Source organism: Erinaceus europaeus, chromosome 7 (assembly GCF_950295315.1).
Source record: "Erinaceus europaeus chromosome 7, mEriEur2.1, whole genome shotgun sequence".
Taxonomy (NCBI): domain Eukaryota; kingdom Metazoa; phylum Chordata; class Mammalia; order Eulipotyphla; family Erinaceidae; genus Erinaceus; species Erinaceus europaeus.
In genome coordinates, this window is record NC_080168.1 from 71,522,492 (window position 1) to 71,537,726 (window position 15,235).

The window sequence follows — 15,235 nt, forward strand, 5'->3', positions numbered from 1 at the left end:
CCCACCTGCATGGGGAAAGCTTCATGAGTGGTGAAGCAGTGTTGCAGGTATCTCTCTGTCTCCCTCTGTCACCCCCTTCCTTCTCGATTTCTGGCTATCTCTATCCAGTAAATAAATAAAGATGATAAAAATAATTAAAAAAATAAATTCCATATCAGAATGAAAAGTGGTTTGTACATTCTGTGACAACATTGTAAGATTCATCCAAATGTTTATCAGAGTGGTAAATTATTATTTTTGATTAATTACAATATTAGTTGTTGTCTTTTCATATGTGTTTGTACTGCTGCCTTATATTTCCCCTTGAAGGATTCCTTTATTTCTTATAAGGCAATGAAGTCCCTCACTTTTGTTTATTTGGCAAAGTCTTTATTTCTCTGTCATTCTGAACTTTAGTTCCGCCAGACAGAATATTCTTTGTTGGCAGTTTTTTTTTTCCCCTCTCAGTAGTATAAATATATCAGCGCTCTGCTTTTGGGCCTATATTTCTTTTTCTTTGGAAAAATATGAAATATGCTGATAATCCTTTAGTAGCTTCTTATATATGATGAGCAATTTTTTCTCTTGCTGCTTTTAGGATTTTTTTTTTAATTCTTGAATTTTCCTCCCTTAGATTTGTGGAGGTTTTCAACTATTATTTTTTTTCCACATAATCTTTTTTGCTTTATTTTCTTACCATTGGTTTTCTGGGACTTCTATAAACGTGTATTGGTCTACTTGACGGTCTCCCATAATTCCTTTATTCTTTCTTTACTTTTCTTTGTTCTTTTATCATTTACTTTCATTTGGTAATTTCAGATGACTTGTCTTCAGGCTTGCTGATTCTTTTTTGTTGATGATAACCTCGGTTGAGTCTGTCAATTCAGTTGTTTTGGGGTTCTTTAGCTCCAGAAGTTGTTTCTATCTCTCTGTTGAAACTTATCACCTATTTTATTTTAAATATTTTATTTATGTGAAATGATAGGAGAGAGAGAAAGAAACCAGAGATCTCTCTGATACATGTGCTGCCAGGGATTAAACTCAGGGCCTCATGCTTGAGAGTCCAATGCTTTATCCACTGCACCACCTCCCAGACCACAAAACTTCTCATTTTATACATGCACTGCTTTTCTGAAATTTGCTTTTTAATCTGTGTTTTCTTGTAGCACACTGAACTTCTTGCAATGATTATTCTTGAATTCTTTGTGGAGAAATTTGTGTTCCTTTGATTTACCTGAAAAATACCTGCTATTTTTTTTCAGGTGTATTGTTATTTTCTATTGTGATTTGGACTTTTGGACAAAACAGCCACTTCTCTCAGTCTCTATGAGCTGACTTTGTGCAAGGACAACTTTCCCTAGCCAACCTGACTGGAGATCTGGAGGCCTTCTCTGGGGATGTGTCTTTTCTAGGCTTGGTCATGTAGCATCCCAATTTTATTTCAGATAGAGACAGAGAAAGGGAGAGATACCGTAATTCCAGAACTTCCCCCAGTCCAACAACACTACCATGTGGCGCTAGGGCTTGGATTTGGATTGCACACATGGCGAGGCACATGTCCTACCTGATGAGTTACGTACTGATTCTGAACTCACTTTTATTTATGGTTGTCTCAGGTATGCCTGCTCCTCATCAGTGCTCTGGGTCAGGTAAGACAGAAGCTAGTCCCTGAAAAACTGGACTGTTGGTTGTGCATTCCCCCTTCTCTTTCCTTTCCAAGGGATGGTTTATCTGTGTCCTCCTGATTGTGTGCAGTTCTGTTTGGGGGAAGAACTGTCACAGATGCTTCTTCTTGATTTTGTGCTTGCTTGGGCTACCGTGACCTCTTGACCAATTTCTGTGTTCTAGGAAAGGCTTTTTGGGTCACTTATTTTTGTTCTCATCTCTGTGGGCAAATGAGGACTGGGACATCTTTCTGATGCCACCCTGTAAGGATTTTTTTTTTTTAATTTTTAAATTTTATTAATTTATTCCCTTTTGTTGCCCTTGTTGTTTTATTGTTGTAGTTATTATTGATGTCATTGTTGTTGGATAGGACAGAGAGAAATGGAGAGAGGAGGGGAAGACAGAGAGGGGGAGAGAAAGACAGACACCTGCAGACCTGCTTCACCGCCTGTGAAGTGACCTGCCTGCAGGTGGGGAGCCGGGGGCTCGAACCGGGATCCTGATGCCGGTCCTTGAGCTTAGCGCCACCTGCGCATAACCCACTGTGCTACAGCCCGACTCCCCCTGTAAGGATTTTTATAACAAAAGAACTAGATCTGGATAGTAAAGGGCCTCTCTTTCTAGGGCTCTAAGTGAATCCATTGTTTGTGCCACTCTTCCGTGTTCTTGCTTTCTCTGCACATGCACTTGGGCTGGTAGATTCCACTGATCTCAATCAGATGTCAAGTGGAAAAAATCAGAAGCAATTTTTTTAAAGCAATTTTAAAATTTGTGATTAGCAGTGGTCTACAGGTTTCTAAGATCACAAGGTGCAGTTCCACACAGCCCTCACCACTGCAGCCCTTCTGTGCCCCCACCCTCCCAACCATAACCACCAGAGTTCTCAAAGTCTTAGGGATAGTTTGTTGACTTGATTTTTTTTTCTGCAGGTTCATGTGTATCATTTTTCTAGCTTCTACATCTGATGAAACCATTGGGTAGTTGTCTTTCACCTCTTGTTTTGCTAAGTATAACCACCCCAGATCCATCCGTAATGGTCTTGTTTTTTTTTCTCCCCCCCCCCCAAGGTGGTCCCAGGGAATAGATCCAGGACTTGGTGCCTAAGTGATACCACTGAGTGACTTCCCAGTTCTTAGAGACAGAGTGAAAGGAGACACCAAAGCATTGATCCACCATCCATGGGTCATTCCTGGTGGTGTCTGTGGTGCTCTCATGTGGTACTGGAGTGGGAAGGCCTGCACTCTCCAGCGGAGCTGCCTCTCTAGTCCCAAAAACCTGTTTATGTCATGAGAGAGATAGAGTGAGACAGATTAACCATAGCCCCACTTTATCTGGCACTGAAGTGCTGGGGCTCAAACCCAGGGCCTTACACATGGAAGTTCCCCACTTTCCCCATGGGGACTCCCTGTCTGATGGAAAGCAATGATCACATCGTCACTTTTAGTACATGGCTGCTCCAGCCCAGCCCTAGCTTCCGTGTTATGGTTGGTATCTCTCTCTTTCCTTCTCTATCTAAAATAAAAAATTAAAGCATAGTAAGCCTATTACAGATAGAATGTGGTTGATTACCCCTGTGTATCATGACTCCGTATCTTTAGTTACCCTTTTAAGGGAAACTCCATTAAAAATGGAATTACTGAGGGTCTAAGAGGTGGCTTACTACTAGTGTGCACTGATTCCCATGTGGGTAGACTTGGATTTAAGACTCAGTTGCCCCATGGGAGCACCTGCAGGGGCTAAGCTTCCTGAGCAGTGCCAGGCCGTGGTATCTGTCCTTGTTCTGTCTCCTTCTCTACTAACTCCCTAAAAAGAATAAAATGGCCACTGGGAGTTGTGGAGTCATGCAGGCACAGGGCGACAATGATAACTCTGGTGACAAAAAAAGAAAGAAGAGTAAAACCTTTGTGGTCCGGGAGGCGGTGCAGTGGATAAAGCATTAGACTTTCAAGCGTAAGGTCCTGAGTTCAACCCCCAGCAGCACATGCACGAGAGTGATGTCTGGTTCTTTTTCTCTCTCCTCCTTTCTCATTGATAAAGAATATATATAAGAGTAAAACCTTTTGAAAACACATTGCTAAGTGGCTCTGTATATTACTTGTCAACTTCTACTTTTTTTTTTTCCTAAAGGATTATGCTGGTGCTTGGTGCCTGCATCACAAATCCAATGCTCCTGGTGGCCATCCCCCCCCCCTGTTGCTGTTGTTATTGTTGTTGTTGTTGTTGTTGCTATTGTTGTTGGATAGGACAAAGAGAAATTGAGAAAGGAGGGGAAGAAAGATAGACAACTGCAGATCTGATTCACTGATTGTGAAGTGACCTCCCTGCAGGTGGGAAGCCAGGAGCTCAACTGGGATTCTTGTGCCATTCCTAGCGCTTCACACTATGTGCGCTTAACCTGGTGAGCTACCACCTGCCCCCCTACTTGTCAGCTTCTTAATATCATCCTATTAAGAGAGAGGCTTAGGTACCTAGATTTGCCCACTTGGAGACAGAAACTTAATTGTCACTCATGCTTTAGAAGTCTGATCAATGCCTGAATTAATTACTACACTTTAGATGTTTTCTGTTTTTAATTTTATTAGTGATTTAATATTAATTTACAAAATTATGAGATAACAGGAGTATAATTCCACACCATTACCACCACCAGAGTTCTGTGTCCCCATCCCCTCCACTGGAAACTGCAGTAGTTCTCCCAAGATCACAGATATGGGTTGACTATTATTTCTATAACTACCTGTAATATGTGCCTGTTATTTTCTATGGTCCTGCTTTCTCTTCCTTTCTAGGTCACACCATACCTATTACTACTTCTGACTATATTTCCTTTTTCCCTCTTCTCTCTCTGGGTCTTGATGGAATTGGAGATCAGAGCCCTCTGGTAATCTTCCCCTAACATTTCTCCCCACCCCCCACCCCATGCATCCTCTTTTTACTTTTGCTAGTGGGTAGTTTTTCAAGGCCTTGAGATTGCAGGTGCAGTGCAGAGTGGAACACCTGTCCTACTTTTTTTTTTAAAGATTTAAAAAAATATTTATTTATTCCCTTTTGTTGCCCTTGTTTTTTTTTATTGTTGTTGTTATTGATGTCATTGTTATTGGATAGGACAGAGAGAAATAGAGAGAGGAGGGGAATTCAGAGAGGGGGAGAGAAAGATAGACACCTTCTTCACTGCTTGTGAAGCAACCTCCCTGCAGGTGGGGAGCCGGGGGCTTGAACTGGGATCCTTATGCCGGTCCTTGCGCTTTGTGCCACCTGCGTTTAACCTGCTGCACTACTGCCCGACTCCCTGTCCTACCTTTTAAAGAAGCTAATAGGGGCTGGTGAAGCAGCTCACTTGGATAGTGCATTGCTTTGCCATGTGCATGACCCAGGTTCAAGCCTGGCCCCCTACCTCATTGAAGGAAGCTTCAGTGCTATGGTCTGTCCATCTGTCTGCCTGTCTGTCTCTCTTCTTTCCTCTCTCCCTTCCCCTTTCTCTCCCTCCCTGCCTCTCTCTAACGACAAAAAATAAAATAAAGAAGCTCATTATAAAGGGCACAAGGGACTGGAATGGGAATGAAAATAAGGAGCCCCTCCCTGGGACGAGTCCTGAGGACCCCAGGTGGAGGGAGGGCTGAGGCTGTGGGCCTTGTTTGTTTGCTCTTCTGAGCGACCTCGGGTTCCTGGCACAGGGCTCTGCTCTGCTGGGAGCTGCTGGTTCTGCTGACTTGCATTTGAAAGTCAATCTTCAGTGGAGCAGTGGGTGCCCAGGAAGCATCCAAAGGCTCTTTCACACTGGGGCCAGAATGGGGACAGCAGGGACCCACAGACTCTCTTGGGGTTATCACTGGATTTTCCCTCTGTCACACAGGCCTGTCCTGCGGGCCCTTCATGTTTCCTTGCTCTGCTTAGAAGCTGGATAATGAGGGTCAGGCAGTAGTGCAGCGGGTTAAGCGTACATGGCACAAAGCACAAGGACCAGCATAAGGATCCTGGTTTGAGCCCCTGGCTCCCCACCTGCAGAGGAGTCGCTTTACAAGTGGTGAAGCAAGTCTGTAAGGTGTCTATCTTTCTCCCCCCCCTCTGTCTCCTCTCCTCTCTCTATTTCTCTCTGTCCTATCTAACAACAACAATAATAACCACAACAATGATAAAACAATAAAAGCAACAAAAGGGAAAAAATAGCCTCCAAGAGCAGTGGATTCGTGATGCAGGCACAGAGCCCCAGCAATAACCCTGGAGGCAAAAAAAAAAAAAAAAAGAAGTTGGACAAATTCAGATCTCAGAAGGAGGGAGGCGGGTGTAGGACTGTCTCCTGTCTCCTGTTCCCTGTCCAGAGGTTCTTGGCTGTTTCCTGTGACTTAACAGCATCAGAAACCCTTCAGAGAGGAAGAGGGGTGGGTCCATGGCTGATGGCAGAGGGCTCAGCTGGGGTCGACCAGAAGTTCCAAGCTGTTCACTCCCACCCCCCACTCCAAACAGGGAACTTGTGTCCTCTCTGGGAAACACACACTGAACCCCAAAGTCAGAGCCCCTTTCCCTTGACTGGGAGGAAGGAGTTTGGGGAAAGCTGAGGCAAAAGCTTAATCAGTGAGGGCTATCGCCTGTGCAGGACCTGGGTGTGGGTGGGTGGGGTGGTGGTGGTCCCCAGTTTCTGGGAGTAGGAGCACTTTATTCCTTCCCAGGCTTCCCTCTGGTCCACTCCCCTCAAGCTCTCTTTTGAAACCCTTGGTGTAGGGGGAGTGTTACTAACAACAGCCAGCAGTTCAAGGGTCATGCATGTCCTCACCTGTAGGTTGAGCTGGCTTCCAGCAAATCCTGGCTGTGTTTCCAGTGTAACTCATTCCTAGCTGTGGGCTAGGCTACCTCAGAGAGCACTGGGGGCGGTAGGGGGGGGGGGAGCAGGCAGGCACCAGGAGGTTGCAGCCAGCCAGAGCCAGTGTTGAACTTGCGCTGTGCCAAGTGAGAACTGCTCCACTGCAAGGCCTGAGCACTGCCAGGAGAGTCAGGCCTCCAGTGACACTGCCTGCTGTGCTGTGCAGGATGTGGGGGTGGTTTGGAGGCAGTTCAGAGCTGTGTACTTCAACTGCTATCTGACTGCAGACTCTTCTACTGCTTGTCTGCTTTCCCCTTTCCCCAGAAGTCAGAGATCCCCTTCCTTTGAGGTGAAGAGCTGGGAACTCATGCACCATATGTTGATAGTGGGTGAGAGATAGAGTCAGAGAGGAGAGACACATTAAGTGCAATATCACCATGCACAAGGACCTGGGTTCTGGCCCATGCTCCCTACTTGCAGGAGTAATGCTTCGTGAGTGGTGAAGCAGGTCTGTAGTTGTCTGTTTTTCTCTTCTCCTCTGTCTCCATCCCCTCTCAATTTCTTTCCGTTCTGACAAATAAAAAAGGAAAAAATGGCCACCAGGAGCAGTGGCAAAAAAAAAAAAAAAAAAGTTGGCCCAGAGCAGTAAAGCTCTGTGAGGACCACAGATACAAAACAAAACAAAATAAGACAAAACAAACAAACAAAAAAACCCATTATTTTTACATAGTATCTTGTTTATTTTCCCAGCTGTACATATGATGATTTCCTCCTTGCCCCCCAAATGTAAAGGAAAGAAGTTTTGAAGTTGTGTGTTTAAATGCAACCACTCTAGGGCAAGGGGAAACAACAGAGCTGTTTACATAGCCAACTCTCATACTTGCGGCTTCGAGGTCCCAGGTTCAATCCCCAGCAGCACCATAAGCCAGAACTGAACAGTGCTTTGGTTAAAATGAAATGAATAACCAAATACCTTAAAAATGATAAATAAATGCTGTCATTCCACATACCCATCTTTTTTTTCTTTCTTTCTTTCTTTTTTTTTTTTTTTTTTTGTTAAGAAATTTTTTGTGGTTTTATTGTATCCTGAGGCATTGAAACATCTGAACAAATCAATATCTGGGTGGTGAGGCAGCTGCTTTCTCCTTCACTTTTTTGGGTTACTAGAGCAACTTGTCAGTAGATTAAAAAAAAAAAGACAACCTTTTGCATTACTTAAGTCTTTCCAAGGTATGCGCTGGTACAACACAAACTTCTCCTGTCAGATGCAACTAGTCTAGCATCCAAACATCATGCACAACACCTCAGTGGCAGCAGTGCACTGCACCCACTCCCACCATGGCTCTGCTTATTTGTGTATGATATTTGGAGCATTTGGAGGAGTGTGAATATTATCAGGAACTGGAGGGAGGAGGAAACAGCATGAGTGCCTGCCTGATAAGCCAGCCGAAGTTGTGCAGGGCAAGCCTGAACGTATCATTGGTGCAAACCCAAGCATCGTTGATGTTCTTTAATAGGAACATCTGGTGGAACCCCATGATGGGATCTTCATCAGCCTTCAGCTAGCCGACAACCATGCTGATTATGCAGCTATCTGGCGTGGGTTGGTGATCCTGCACAGTGATGCTGTGTTGGATTTTCTGGAACAGAAGGCTCGACAACTTTTCCGCAATGGCAGCTTTTCCCTGAATTGCTGTCCTTCCCATGTAAGGCATGATGCGTCAATATAAATTGCGCCTAGTTGGGTCCTGTCATTATCAAATAACTGGTAGTAATGTTGAATGAAGCTGCATCCAATCTGCTCCCAAATTGGCTTGTCTCCCATTCTGGAGTGTCACCCAGCCTTGTTGAGACCCGAGGGGCAGGCTCTGTGGTGGTGACGGCGGCGGTGGCAACCCAGCGTGGTCTGCTGCGCCCATCTTTTCTGTCTCCAGAGAGAGAGAGAGAGTGAAGTCCTGGATCTCTGGGTCTTGCTCCCTGCCTGGGAGCTGTGCCCCTCAGAAGCAGGTATACCCACCCACGTGCCTCCCCTCTAGCCCTCATGAGCCTGGCCCAGGCCTGGGGTAACCTCCCTGCTGTTCTCACTCCTTCCTGGCTTCAGAGGGCCTCCTGGGACAGGTGTCCACAGGCTGCTGGTCACTGCTGATCTTAGAGACAATGGGCCCAGTGTCTTTCCATTCCTGGAATGGATATTTAAGAGAAAAGACCCTGCTGTGTAGGAAAGTAAGACTCTGGACCTTGCACATGTGCTATTCAGCTGCCCCCTTGGGCCTTTTTTTTTTTTTTTCATTAAAAAAATTAGAGACAGAGAAAGAGGAAGAAGCATCATAGCACTGCTTCAGCATCTGTGAGACTTTCCCAGGAACTGCAGAGCTCGAATGTGGTGCCAGGGTTTAAGCTGAAGGGGGTAGAGGCTTGTGTATGGCAGGGAAAACATACTCTACCAGGTGAGATATATTGGGTCCTGAATTCAGTCTTTAGTATCTGTGATGAGAGATGTGCAGGGTGCCTGCCCTTAGGTCCATTCTGCCTTTTGTGTCACTCTCCCCAACCCCCCATGTGTCTCTCTCTTTTTTTCCTCTGTGCAGTGTGGGGTAAGAATCTAGTCCTCATCCCACACAACACTGCTGAGTGGTCACCCTGTTATAATATCCCTCCCTCCCTCCCTCCTTCCTTTCTTTTCTTTCTTTCTTCCTCTCCTTTACTTTATTATTATTTTTAGCCAGATCACTGTTTTTAAAAATATTTTATTAATATTTAGTAATGATTAACAAGTTTGTAAGATAACAGGGGTAGAATTCCACACAGTTCCCACCACCAGAGTTCTGTGTCTCATCCCTCTATTGGAAACTTCCCTATTCTTTATGTGTCTCTGGAAGTTTGGACCAAAATTCTTTATGGGGTACAGAAGGTGGAAGGTCTGGCTTTTGTAATTGATTTTCCTCTGGACATGGACATTGATAGGTCTATCCATACGCCTAGCCTCTTTCCATCTTTCCCTAGTAGGTCAGGGCTCTGGAGAGGAGATTCTGGGACACACTGGTGAGGTCATCTGCCCAAGGAGGTCAGGATAGCATCATGGTAGCATTTGCAACTTAGTGGCTGAAAGGCAGTAAGGTATAAAATGAATTGTTCAGTAAACAGGAACCCAGAGGTAGAAATAGAATATGGGTCTTCATGTGGGAAGAAGCTATGAAATCTATTTTAGGTATGTTCTAAGGGGCTGATGACTTTAGTAATTTTTGCCTAAGCCTGATAACTAACATGCAGGTGGACTAAAAGTATGGTCTGGGAGATGGTGTCAGAGTTGGAAATAGTGCTAGAGAGCTGGAGAAGGGCAGAAAGTAGCTTTGTATAATCACTATGCTGTCTCCCCAGTTCCTCTTCCTTCCTTCCTTCCTTGGAGAGAGAGAGAGAGGCACCACAGCACTAATCCACCATCCATGGAGCTCCACAAAGTGCCATCTATGATATTCCCATGTGGCACCAGGATTTGAACCCAAGGCTCTGTGCATAGTGAACCATGTGTCCCCTTAGGTGCTCTGGTCTCCACTTTCTGCCACCTTCTTCATTGCCCTGTGGCCTCAGTCCATGGCCTCAGTGGTAAGAGTGGCCCTTCCTGTCCTGGTGGACCAGGTCTCTCGCCTTGCTGGTATGGGCTAAGCTGTACCAGCCTGACCTGCTATAGGAACAGGGAATGGCTTGGCCAAGATCAGGTCAACTCTCTGGGGCCTGTGTTCCATTTCCTGAGGAGGCCTGAGTACTGTCCTGCTTGACTGAGGGGCCAGGAGGGCAGTGGCCATCTTGACATTGGCCGGGAATGGACTGGGCACAGGCTGGCCCTTATCACCATCCCTCACTTTCTGCCACAGACTTGCACTTCCATAGGCTTCCTGGTCTTGTTAAGCTCTTGCTAGAGGCCTGGGTGTATGGCACTGGTTGTTTTGTCTGCAGATCCACCCGCTCTCAGATTACAGTTAATCTGTGCTTTCCAAGGCCTGTTGAGCCTGTATTTGAATTACCCAAATTACACGAAGCAAAATCATCTCCAGTTCCACCCATTTTTGTCTCAAAGGATACAATATCGTCTTGTGATATTTAATTTCAGAGTAGGATTCCACAGAGTGTACAGCCCATAACTTCATTAGCCAGTAATCTATTGATGGGCATTTAGGCTACTTCCACTCTTTGGCTATTGTGAGTAAAGGAGCTATGAACATAGGGTTGCATGTGTCCCTTTAAATTATTGTTTTCATGTCCTTTAGATAAGTGCTTAAGCATGATATTGCTGGATCATAACGTAAGTTCCGTTTTTATTTGTTTAATACTGTTTTCCACAGGGGCTGCACTGTTTTAATTTCTATTTCCTCAATAATTACTTGAGAGTTGAGTATTTGAGTTTCTTTACCTCTTCCCTCCTTATCCTGTTGTAAAGTTTGCTTCTTTATTTAATTTGTATTGCCTCCAGGGTTATTGCTGGAGTTTGTTGCCTGCACCTGAATCTACTGCTCCTGGTGGCCATTTTTTTTTTCTTTTTATTTGATACACAGAAATTGGGAGGGGAGGTGGGGATTGAGAGGGAGAGAGGGAGGGAAACACTTGCAGGTAGGGACTGGGGGCTTGAACCCTTGAGTACTGTGGTTTGTGTTCAACTGGGTGCACCACCACCCAGCCCCCATTTGACTTTTTAAACACAGTTCTTTATCTCTCTAGAACTGATTCATGCCAATCATTTTTAGAATTTGGGTGCAGAATATTTTGTTTTTGTATTTAATTTAGAGGGGCCAAGCAGTGGTGTACCTGGTAGAGCACACATATTCCCATGCACAAGGACCTGGGTTCAAACTCCTATTCCGCACCACTGGGAGGCAGGGCGGGGTGGGGCGGGGGAGCTTCATGAGTGGTGGAGCAGTGCTGCAGGTGTCTCTCCTTCTCTGCCTCTCACCACTATAAATAAAAGACAGTAAATTTTTTTATTAATGTTCTACATTCGACAGTAAATCTAATAGTTTGTATATGCATAACATTTCTCAGTTCTCCACATAACAGTATAACCCCCAGTAGGTCCTCAAAAAAACAATAAATTTTAGGAAGTTAAGATCAATAGATTAATGAAAAATAAAAACAAAAATGGATGTGGCCTGCCTTGCTTGGCTCAGGTATCCTTTGGGAAGCCAGCTGACACAGATTGACCACTGCTGAGAACCCTGATCATTTCCCTTCCGTTGTGTGCTCCCAAAGCCCCATCAAAGCCCCTCCCTGCGGCAGCATCTGATGCGCATCTGGAAGGTTGCCCCTGAGAAGGTGTGCCATCACTTCTGTAGGTTCATGCCAGGTGCTCAAGGACAAGGATGCACAGGATAATCCTACTGAGTGGGGTGGCTATGGCTGCACCCTCCTGGAAACCAGAGTCACAGTGAGGGGGTCAGGCTCTCTCCTCTCCCTCCTCAGCTCTGGGGGTGGGGTGGGAGATGGGCACCTTGGGCCCAACTCCAGCCCTGGAAGGACCTTCTGTGTCAGTTCTGTGCTCCTCCCCACGGCATGGACAGCTTAGTGTTTATTTCTCTGGCATTCAAGGACAAGGAGGGCGGGGGCCCAACCCAGCTCCCCTCCCCCAGCCTCTCCCCAGTGCCAGGACAATGGGAGTGGGGAGCAGTGTGCAGGTTCCCGGGGCTCTTGGGCAGCCTTCTGCTGGCACCCTGGCTCTGACTGCTATGGACTGTGTTGCTCTGGCCTCACCAGGTCACTCCTGGGTGTGTTTTAGGAAATGATTTAGGGAATGAGTGCCGGCAGGACTTAGCATGCAAGCACCCCCTTCAGCTGTGTGGCTGGTGCCCAACTTCGAGTGTCTGTCAGGGAGCACCCCAGACATCAACCTGTCCCTCAGCCCATATGCCTGTTTGGCTTGTCTTTTCTGAACACAAGAGTAGATCAGACACAAGCAAGATGTTGTAATTCTTTTTTTGTTTTCAATGCACTTGGCGAGAGAGAGAGAGAGAGAAGAGAGAGAGAGAGAGAGAGAGAGAGAGAAGAGAGAGAGCTAACAGTACTGAAGCTTCCTTCAGTGCAGTAGGGGTTTGGCTTGACCCGGTTTGTGTGTATGGCAAAGCAGCACACTATCCAGGTGAGCTATTCTATAGGCCCTTTAACTTTATTTTTTGGTAGAGTCAGAGAGATAATAATACATGTTGTTGTGCACGGGCCGTGGAGAAGAGAGAGGGGGGGTCCAGAGCGAAGAGGAAACACAAATCTTTATTTGCGATGGCACCTCAGAGTTGGGTGCTAGAGAGGCAGGTTGGGCCACGTGGAGGTAGCGAAAATGGCCGCCTCACGCAGTAACCTTTCCTGCGTCTGAACACTGGAGTGAAGCACTGGCAAGAGAGCGAGGTGCGGAAGAAGAAGGGCTTTTATAGGAGTAGCTTTCGCGAGAATGGGAAGGGGGAGGAGTAACCATAGCACTCCAGGATAGGATAATAACTCTTGTGAGAATGGGAGAGGGGAGGAGTAACCAAAGCACTCCAAATATCGCGGGGATATAGACAATGCCCTGAGGGCACAACATGGCTGAACAGGCACTCCGAGAATTTCCCAACTCTCGGGGGAACTAGCAGTAGCCTGAGGGGACTACATGGCAGATGTGACTGCATCGGCACAATTTCCCAGCAAATACAGACAGAGACAGAGACAGAGGGAGAGAGATGGCACAGCTCTGAAGCTTCCTCCTGTGCAGTGAGGGCTGGGCTTGAACCTGGGTTGTACACATGGCAAAGCAGTGCACTATCCAGCTGAACTATTCCCCAGGCCTTCTCACTTTTTCCTTCAGTGAATGGATTCCCATCAAGGTACTTTCTAATCAAAAAAGCACTGAAAAAGCACAACGAGATACGCTGGCTGTCTTGGTAAAAGACAATTTTTTTTTTTGGCCCTGAAGGAACACTTTGATATTCTTGAAAGTTACAGGGACTGGATGCTAACTCACTTGCTAGGGTGTAGGACTTGCCAAAGTGCACGACCCAGGTTCAAGCCCTGGTACCACATGGAAGGTACTATGGCAGCAGGGAAAGCTCTGGTGCTGTGCTGCCTCTCTTTCTCTTCTTTGTCTTCCTTCCCTATGCATACTGGAGCTAAAAGGGATGAAGAAGTCAGTCCAGTAACAGTGAAATCACACTTGCTTGAGACTCCAGTGGCCCCTCTCCCCCCATCATAAAAACCAACGAGTGAAAGAAATTGATAAGTGCTCCTAACTATGAAATGGAGCCTCAAGCAAAGTGAGGAGTCCTCACTAGATGAAAGCACTCACTGTGAGTCAGATCCAAAGGACCAAGTCAGACCACAGCTGGCATGTTGGAAGATGTATTTACTCTCAGGCAAATATGCAAAGAGCTGCTGCCAGTCACAGAGTTGCAGGACACTGCCCCAAGGCCACAGGTGCGGGCCCAGAGCTGCCTCTGCCTGTCAGTCTTCGTACTGGGAAGCAGGGTGTGTTCTTTGGACTTGCAGGGCAGTCCTGAGCTGGAAACACTCTCGTCCCTTGAGTTCCAGCAGCTTGACAAATCCTCAGGGGAAACAGGTTTCTCACACATAACATGCGGAGGGAGAAATTGGTGAGCTTCCTGGGGATTAAATGGGAAGATATGTGAAGTGATTCTGCCACACACCAGGGTCTGTTCGAAGTAGTCAGTAAATGCTGACTACTTCACTTTTTTTTCTTCACCAGGGTTTTAAAAAAAAGGATTATTTCTTTATTCGATAGACGCAGAGAGAAAATGAGAGGGAAGGGGCATATAAAGAGGGAGAGTTAAGCGCATGTGGTGCAAAGCACAAGGACCGGCATAAGGATCCTGGTTCAAGCCCCTGGCTCCCCACCTGCAGGGAAAGTCGCTTCACAGGGGTGAAGCAGGTGTCTATCTTTCTCTCCCCCTCTCTGTCTTCCCCTCCTCTCTCGATTTCTCTCTGTCCTATCCAATATCAACGACATCGTCAACAACAATAACAACAACAAAACAACAAGGGCAACAAAAGGGAAAATAAGTAATAAAAATATAAAAAAATAAAGAGGGAGAGAGAGAGAGAGAGAGAGAGAGAGAGAGAGATATCTGAAGTGTTTCTCTACTACTTTTGAAGCTTTCCCCCTGCAGGTGAGGACTGGGAACTTGAACCTGGGTCCTTGTGCACTGTGATGTGTGCACTTAACTGGATGCACCACCACCTGTTTGTGCCCTGCCATCAGAGTTATTGCTGGGATTCCATGCTTGGCTTTTTGCATAGCCATCATGCTATGTCTCCCAGCCTCAATTTATTTCTTTGTCATAGAGGGTGAGAGACAGAGACAGAGAGATGTCATCACAGCACTGTTACACTGCTTGTAAAGCTTACCCCCTCCTGCAGGTAGGGACCGGGGGCTTGACACCAGGTCCTTTCACATCGAGATGTGTGTGCTCTACCAGGTGAGCTACTGCCTGGTCCCTTTGATGTCCTTTTTAATTTAAATTTAATCTAGACAATTGTGGTTGCAGTTATGATGATGAAACCTTGGACAGATGTTTCCTACAAACATTAGGGAAGAGACAGCTCATGTCTGCTGCTTCCGGAAGGCGTGAACTCAGCAGCTTCCTCCCATGGAGTCAGCAGCATGAAGTGGCTTGCCAGGCCCCACCCCGACTCACCTCACGGTGAAAGATGAGGGTTCAGTGGCTCTGGGGAGTAGGCCCAGTGAGCACCGCCTACTCAGCTATTCCCTTAAATGCCAGCTGGGCAGTGGCTTCTGCTGGCATGTCGTGGCACCCAGAGCTG

At 46.3% G+C, this 15,235-nt stretch overlaps 1 protein-coding gene and 1 pseudogene across 3 annotated transcripts in view; one reads left to right on the forward strand and one right to left on the reverse strand.

Annotated features, from left to right (window-relative positions):
- CRYL1 (crystallin lambda 1) overlaps nt 1–15,235 on the forward strand; it is a 107,932-nt gene that overhangs the window by 48,652 nt on the left and 44,045 nt on the right. The gene's annotated exons all lie outside the window — the stretch shown is intronic.
- Nucleotides 7,504–8,338, reverse strand: LOC103119219 (nuclear transport factor 2-like; annotated as a pseudogene).